This window comes from Stomoxys calcitrans, chromosome 1 (genome assembly GCF_963082655.1).
Source record: "Stomoxys calcitrans chromosome 1, idStoCalc2.1, whole genome shotgun sequence".
Lineage (NCBI taxonomy): Eukaryota > Metazoa > Arthropoda > Insecta > Diptera > Muscidae > Stomoxys > Stomoxys calcitrans.
Window position 1 is genome coordinate 117,277,296 of NC_081552.1, and position 7,810 is coordinate 117,285,105.

Sequence of the window (7,810 nt, forward strand, 5' to 3'; positions counted from 1 at the left end):
TTAGATTCATATTCTACTTGCAAATACCTTTCATTTGAGCCCCATATTGCCATGGTCGGTAAATATGTCCGATTTAGGGATGTTTTGGGGGTTTGGGTGATCCCACTAACACCTGGACCGACAATTGGATACCAGATACGTTTTCTTATCGTAAACATCAGATTCAGATATCAAAAAATTTAGTATCCTATTTTCACCACGGGGTCATTATGCACCATCTGTGAAAATTTCAAGAAAATCGGTTCAGCCGTTTCTGAGTCTATAAGGAACACACAAACATACATAAAAAACAAATAAACCTACAAACAAACACAAATTGATTTTATATATAAGACATTCAAATCTGAACAGATATGGTCCATTTGCTATTCCCAACGACCTACGTCGTATTTAGTATCTGTACAAAATTTCAAGCGACTCGCTTTACGCGTTCGACCGCTATGGTGATTTCGACAGACGGATGGACATGGCTAGTTCGATTCGGAATGTCGAGAGGATCAAGAATATATGTACTTTACGGGGTATTATATCAATATTTCGAGGTGTTACAAACGGAATGACTAGATTAGTATACCCCTATCCTATAGTGGTGGGTCTAAAAACAAATAAAACCCCGTTGATTAGGTTTATTCTTTAATCAAAGGGTTGTCTTTATTAGTGTGTGATATTTCAACACAGGCGATTGTTACCTTAAAGACAAAGAATGAGAGATGCGCTATGTCTGCGGTGTGAGACTTAGATTGCAAGTGTTTTGGGAAAAAGCACTAAAGTTGGTTCAAGGCGTCGTTTTGATATTGGAAGTCTCTCTACATCAGAATTAGGCGAACATTCTCCTAAGAGAGTTGTAGAAAGAGAAATTGCTCTTAATAAATCTTCCTATAGTCCGGCTGAGCGAACAAGGCCAAGGAGAAGTTGTAGAGGAATTTCCGCGAATGGGAAGAATCCCCCTATGATACGAGCTAGCAAACAAAGTCCACGGCAGGTTGTAGGAAAACTATAAGAGCTCCTCACTCTACGTCCGGCTATGTGAACAAGCTCAAAGGAGGGTGAAAGGAACAAGCCAATCGTTTGAATTTAAACAACTAGAAACATGTCAACTCTATCACTGGATACTAAACACTTATTTGAGCTTTTTAATGAAAACAATTAAGTATCTGAAGTTCTCATATATAAATACTTGTATCTGTGTCGGTAATTATCCGCTAATATAATTTATGCCTTTTAGATGATTAACCTTGGTCAAAAATGGTGCAACTGATACAAATTAATTGAAAATCAATTATTTGATTTTGTTTTTGTTTGTTTGATAATCAATTATTTGATTTTGTTTTGCTCACGAGAAAAGGTACCATTATTGAACAAAACCTCATTTTTATACCCTCCACCATAAGATGGGGGGTATACTAATTTCGTCATTCTGTTTGTAACTACTCGAAATATTCGTCTGAGACCCCATAAAGTATATATATTCTTGACCGTCGTGACATTTTATGTCGATCTAGCCATGTCCGTCCGTCCGTCCGTCCGTCCGTCCGTCCGTCCGTCCGTCCGTCCGTCTGTCTGTCGAAAGCACGCTAACTTCCGAAGGAGTAAAGCTAGCCGCTTGAAATTTTGCACAAATACTTCTTATTAGTGTAGGTCGGTTGGTATTGTAAATGGGCCATATCGGTCCATGTTTTGATATAGCTGCCATATAAACCGATCTTGGGTCTTGACTTCTTGAGCCTCTAGAGTGCGCAATTCTTATCCGATTGGAATGAAATTTTGTACGATGTGTTTTTTTATGATATCCAACAACTGTGCCAGGTATGGTTCAAATCGGTCCATAACCTGATATAGCTGCCATATAAACCGATCTTGGGTCTTGACTTCTTGAGCCTCTAGAGGGCGCAATTCTTATCCGAGTGAAATGGAATTTCGCACGACGTGTTTCGTTATTATATCCAACAACTGTGCCAAGTATGGTTCAAATCGGTTCATAACCTGATATAGCTGCCATATAAACCGATCTTGGGTCTTGATTCTTGAGCCTCTGGAGGGCACAATTCTTATCCGATTTGAATGAATTTTTGCACGAAGTATTTCGTTATGATATCCAACAACTGTGCCAAGTATGGTTCAAATCGGTCAATAACCTGATATAGCTGTCATATAAACAGATCTGGGGATTTGACTTCTTGAGCTTCTAGAGGGCGCAATTCCTATCCGATTTGGCTAAAATTTTGCATGACGTATTTTAGTTTTACTTTCAACAACTGTGTCAAATAAGTTTCAAATCGGTTCATAACCTGATATAGCTGCCATATAAACCGATCTGGGATCTTGACTTCTTGACCCCTAGAGGTCGCAATTATTATCCGATATGCCTGAAATTTTGTACGATGGATCCTCTCATGACCATCAACAAACGTGTTTATTATGGTCTTAATCGGTCTATAGCCCGATACAGATCCCATATAAATCGTTCTCTCTATTTTACTTCGTGAGCCCCAATGGGCGCAATTCTTATACGAAATGGCTGAAATTTTACACAGGTCTCCAACATATAATTTAATTGTGGTCCGAACCGGACCATATCTTGATATCGCTTTAATAGCAGAGCAACTCTTTTCTTATATCCTTTTTTGCCTAAGAAGAGATGCCGGGAAAAGAACTCGACAAATGCGATCCATGGTGGAGGGTATATAAGATTCGGCCCGGCCGAACTTAGCACGCTTTTACTTGTTTTATAATAATTTTGGTCTTAAACCCCGATTTGATATATGGCTTCTAAAGCGACAAGAAAAATGGTTATTGATCTTTGTATGCACATAATGCATAAATAGAGTTTTGAGGATTATTCTCATCAATATGAAAAAGCGTTGCGTTTGATTTGCACGACACTGTTTATATATATTTACGACACGACACTGTATAATATTTACCCCCGTTTTTGATACCCCTTTTTAGTGCAGGAACAAAAACCTAAGCAGTCACTCAGTTTATATGATTATGAAGTTTTGTAATAATTGTGTAAAAAATTTCAGAAATCTGTTCCCTTCTGTAAAGAACGTACTAAATAGTATCAAGAATAACAATACTTTGGAAAAATCATTATTTTTTGCGCCTTAGCTCCATTCGTAATGATGGTACCATTTTGTATGTTTTAAAAAAATCTTCTGATCGTCCAAAATATATCGTCAGGGTGTAGCTGTGTCTCAATTTTGAAAGCTAAAGATCACTCTGCAAAAATAGTATCATTTTGTATGTTTTAATACCTAAAAACAAATTTTCTAACCGCCAAATATTTACTGTCAAGGTGTAAACGTATTCTAATTTTGACTGTTTTAGCTCAATTTGCCATTTTGTACGTTTTAGTACCTAAATGTACGATTTTAAATATTCTTCTAGTCATCCAAAAATTATAGTCAAGTTGTACTTGCATCCCAATTTTGAAAGATTTAGCTTAGCTCCGTTAAAAAAGTACCATTTTGTACGTTTGAGTATCTAAATATATAATTGCCCAATATATTCTTTCATGGTACCAATTACACCGCAATTAGTACGTTTTCTTCACATGTCGTATTTTTGTCAAGACTGCGATAATGGTTGTCAAATTACTTAATTTTAAAAGTCCCCGTTCGCTGTAGGCGAAGATAAGCTATTTCGTACTAAATTGCACTTTTTGGTACAAAAACGTTAAAATTTTGAATGGATCATTTAGTTACCCATTATATATTTCCTAGTTGTACCTACATCCCAAATTTCGGACCTCTAGCTCCATCTGAACAGAAAGTACCAAATGTTTGAATTTTATAGATCATAGTCACCAATCTTATATTAAATAGATCATTTAGTGACCAATCTTATATTTCGTATGTGTACCTACATGTCAAATTGCAGACTTCTAGCTCCAACTGCACAGAAAGTACCAAAATGTGAGAATCTTTAATATAACATTTAGTCAACAATCATATATATCTTTGTTGTACCCACATGCCAAATTTCAAACCTCAAGATCCATCTGAACAGAAAGTACTAAATGGTACCGATTGTGGTACCAAAATGTATGAATTTAAAATAGATCATTTAGTCACCAATCATATATTTCTTATTTGTGCCTACATGTCAAATTGCAGACCTATAGCTCCAACTGCACAGAAAGTACCAAATGGTACCGATTGTGGTACCAACATGTACGAATTTTTAATAGAATATTTAGTCACCCATCACATATTTCTTAATTGTACCGACGTGCCAAATTTCAGACCTTTAGCTCCATCTGAACACAAAGTACAAAATGGTACCAATTTTGGCACCAAAATGTATGCATTTTGAATATATCATTCAATCGTCCATCATTTATTTCTTAGTTATACCTTCATGCCCAATTTCTGGCCTCTAGCTCCATCTGCACAGAAAGTACCAAATAGTACCAATTTTAGTGGTAAAATGTACGAATTTTGAATAGATCACTTAGTCACCATCATATATATCCTTGTTGTACCTACATGCCAAATTTCAGACCTCCATCTGTAAAGAAAGTACCAAAATGGTACTAATTGCTGTACGAAACGTAAGTTTTCTCCGGTTACCAGTACAACATTTTAATTTTTTCTCTCTACCCTCATCCTTTTGTACCAGATGTCTTTTAAGTTAAATTGCAAAATTCGACTTCTATCCATCCGCCCTGCACAAAGTATATAGTTTCAAAAGCTCTTTTAGGTTGCCATAGTGTGCGTAAGTTCCAAAATTCAGAGCTCTATTTACAAAGAAAGTAGCAAATTGCACCAATTGTGGTACTAAACGTACTATTTCTCCCACTTCCGGTACGAATTTCCAATTTTTTTTACCAAGCCTCCTTTTTTCGGAACGTTTTTTATTTTGAACTCAAGAATACAATTCTAGCCCTTTCTGTTCGTGGTGGGCATATATTTACCTTTTCGTACTTTTTAGTACCTAAACGTACAAATGTCACAAACCAACCTTAAAACTATTGTGGTAAAACTATTGATATAGGGTATTATAAGTTCGTGCCATGCATTCTGTGCCGTCTGTCTGTCCATGCATTCTTCTGATCAAGGTACAGGTCGCATTTGTTGTCTGATTGTCTTGAAATTTTGCACATTCCACTTCGTTGGCCCAAGGACGAAAACTATTGATTTGGAAAAGAAATCGGTTAAGATTTAGATATAGCTAAGACTGTAGAAGCCACAATTTTGGCCCGATCTTTACAAAATTTGGCACGGGATGTTTTATTTAAGGTCTAAATATATGTGCAAAATTTTATAAAATGCGTTCCAGATTTAGATATAGCTCCCATATATATATTTCATACGATATGGACTTTTAAGGCTGTAGAAACCAGAATTTTAGTCCGATATTTAAAAGATTTTGCGCGAGGTGTTTTATTGGACGTCCTAATGTGTGTGCAAAATTTCATGACAATCGGTCCAGATTTAGATATAGCTCCCATATATATCTTTCATCCGATATGGCCTTTTAAGGCTGAAGAAGCCACAATTTTTCTCCGATCTGTACAAAATTTGGCATGGGTTTTTTATTCGGCAAATACATATGTGTACAAAATTGCATAAAAATCGATCCAGATTTACATATAGCCCCCATATATATCTTTCCTCCGATATGGAGTTTTAAGCCTGTAAAAGCTACAATTTTGGTCCTATCTTAAACAAATTTAGTACGAGGTGTTGTGTTCAATATTGTCGTATGTATGCAAAATTTCGTCAAAATCTGTCCAGATTTAGATATAGCTCCCATATATATCTTTCATCCGATATGGAATTTTCAGGCTGTAGAAGCCGCAATTTTAGTCCGATCTTTACAAAATTTTGCATGGGGTGTTTAATTTGATGTCCCAATACGTGTGCAAGGTTTCATAAAATTCGGTTTCGATTTAAATTTACTTCTCTCATATATATATTTTTTGTCGGATATGTCAATATTTCAATAGGTATGCAAAATGAAATTCTGAATAGATTTGGAGATAAGTTTTATATATTAAAAGTAACACGTCCACAAGGTGGTGTAGGGTATTGTATAGTCGGCCCTGCCCGACATTTGCCTTTCCTTACTGGTTTATATATACTAGCATGCCGGTGGTTCGCTTCGCTAGCCCCGTTCTAAATACCCCCTTTTTAGTGCAGAACTTCCAAAAACCAAGGTAATCACTCAGTTTATAAAATTATGAAGTTTTGTAATAATTCCGTATAACATTTCAGAATCTGTCCCCTTCCGTAAAGAAAGTACCAAATAGTACTAAAGGCTCTATTACACGGCATATAGTTGTCTTAAGACATGCCATTTAGAACATGTTCAATTTTACATGTCGTGTGATACAAACGAAACTAACATGTGAAAATCACTTCTCAAAAGAGCACATGTATTTTCTTTTCGATTAGAGCGTGCTCTATTCCTTCTGACAAAAACATGAAGAAATCAGCTGTTTTTGTTGTCAGTCGAATGAAAGCAACCCCAAATTAAATTGTTTTCACAAATTTGTGATTTAATAAGCTTTCTCACAACTTTAACAATTATTACGCATAAAAAATAAGATTTTACTCAAATTTTTAGGTTATGTCATACGAAAAAAACATAAGGTGTGATAGCAAAAATGATGAATCGTATGCAAATTGACAATTTTGACAAACATTTTCAATTACATGTGAATACAAAAAGAGGCATGTCATAAAACATCTACATGCCTTATAATAGCGTCTTAAGTATACCAATACACTCGAAAAATCATTAGGTCACCCATTGAATATTTTCAAGGTATATACAAATCCCAAATTAGAGGTTTTAGCTCAATTCGCATGGTAAGGTTGGGTTTAAGTGGCAGTCGGCCATCAGACTCACTTAGACGTTTTCGTCCATTGTGATACCACAGGAACAGAAGAAGGAAGATGCCTTCTAGTTCCTACTATTGAACCATCCAGATCGCTATAAAAAGGCCAATAACTTGCGAATGTTCACATCCGCTAAATCATAGAGGTTCTCACAGAAATGAGAAACTAATAGACAATATTTTTGAAAAAATTATTTATGATAAGCTCTCTAAGTTTTGTAAAGATAACTGTTTGCTCTATGATTATCAATTTGGTTTTAGGAAAGGTTGTGGTACAGAAGAAGCCACAGTAAATCTAATTAATTCTATATGTGATGGGTTGGATCAAGGAAACAGTGGTGTTGCAGGCATATTCTATGACCTTAGCAAACCATTTGATCATATTGATCACGAAATATTAATTCGGAAATTACGATATTATGGGATATGTGGAACAGAGCTTTCTTTATTTGAAAGTTATTTGTATAACCAAAGACAGTTTGTTCAAATCAATGCACATAGAAGTAGTGTTGAGTATGTGAAATATGGAGTCCCTCAAGGTAGCGTTCTTGGTCCACTATTGTTCACAATTTATATTAACGATATGAAAAATCTTGGGTTATCAGGCAAACTTTTTTTATACGCCGATGATATATGTTTGTTGTATCCATACAAACACGAAAACGGAGTGAGGGTGTATATGGAACGGGATTCATCTTTGATATTTGAATATGCTCGCATTAATAAACTTTTCGTAAATCCCCTCAAGACACAACTTATAAGATTTAAACCACACTCTCGTTTTCAGGACAACTTCAGTATCCATGTTGATGGAAATGAAATACGTGAGGTCAATGTTATTAAGTACCTAGGACTTTTTTTGCAGAGTAATCTAGTATGGGACAAACATATTGCTCATATAAAATCGAAAATTGCACCTGCGATTGGACTATTATACAAGTTTAAAAACAAATTCAACCACAA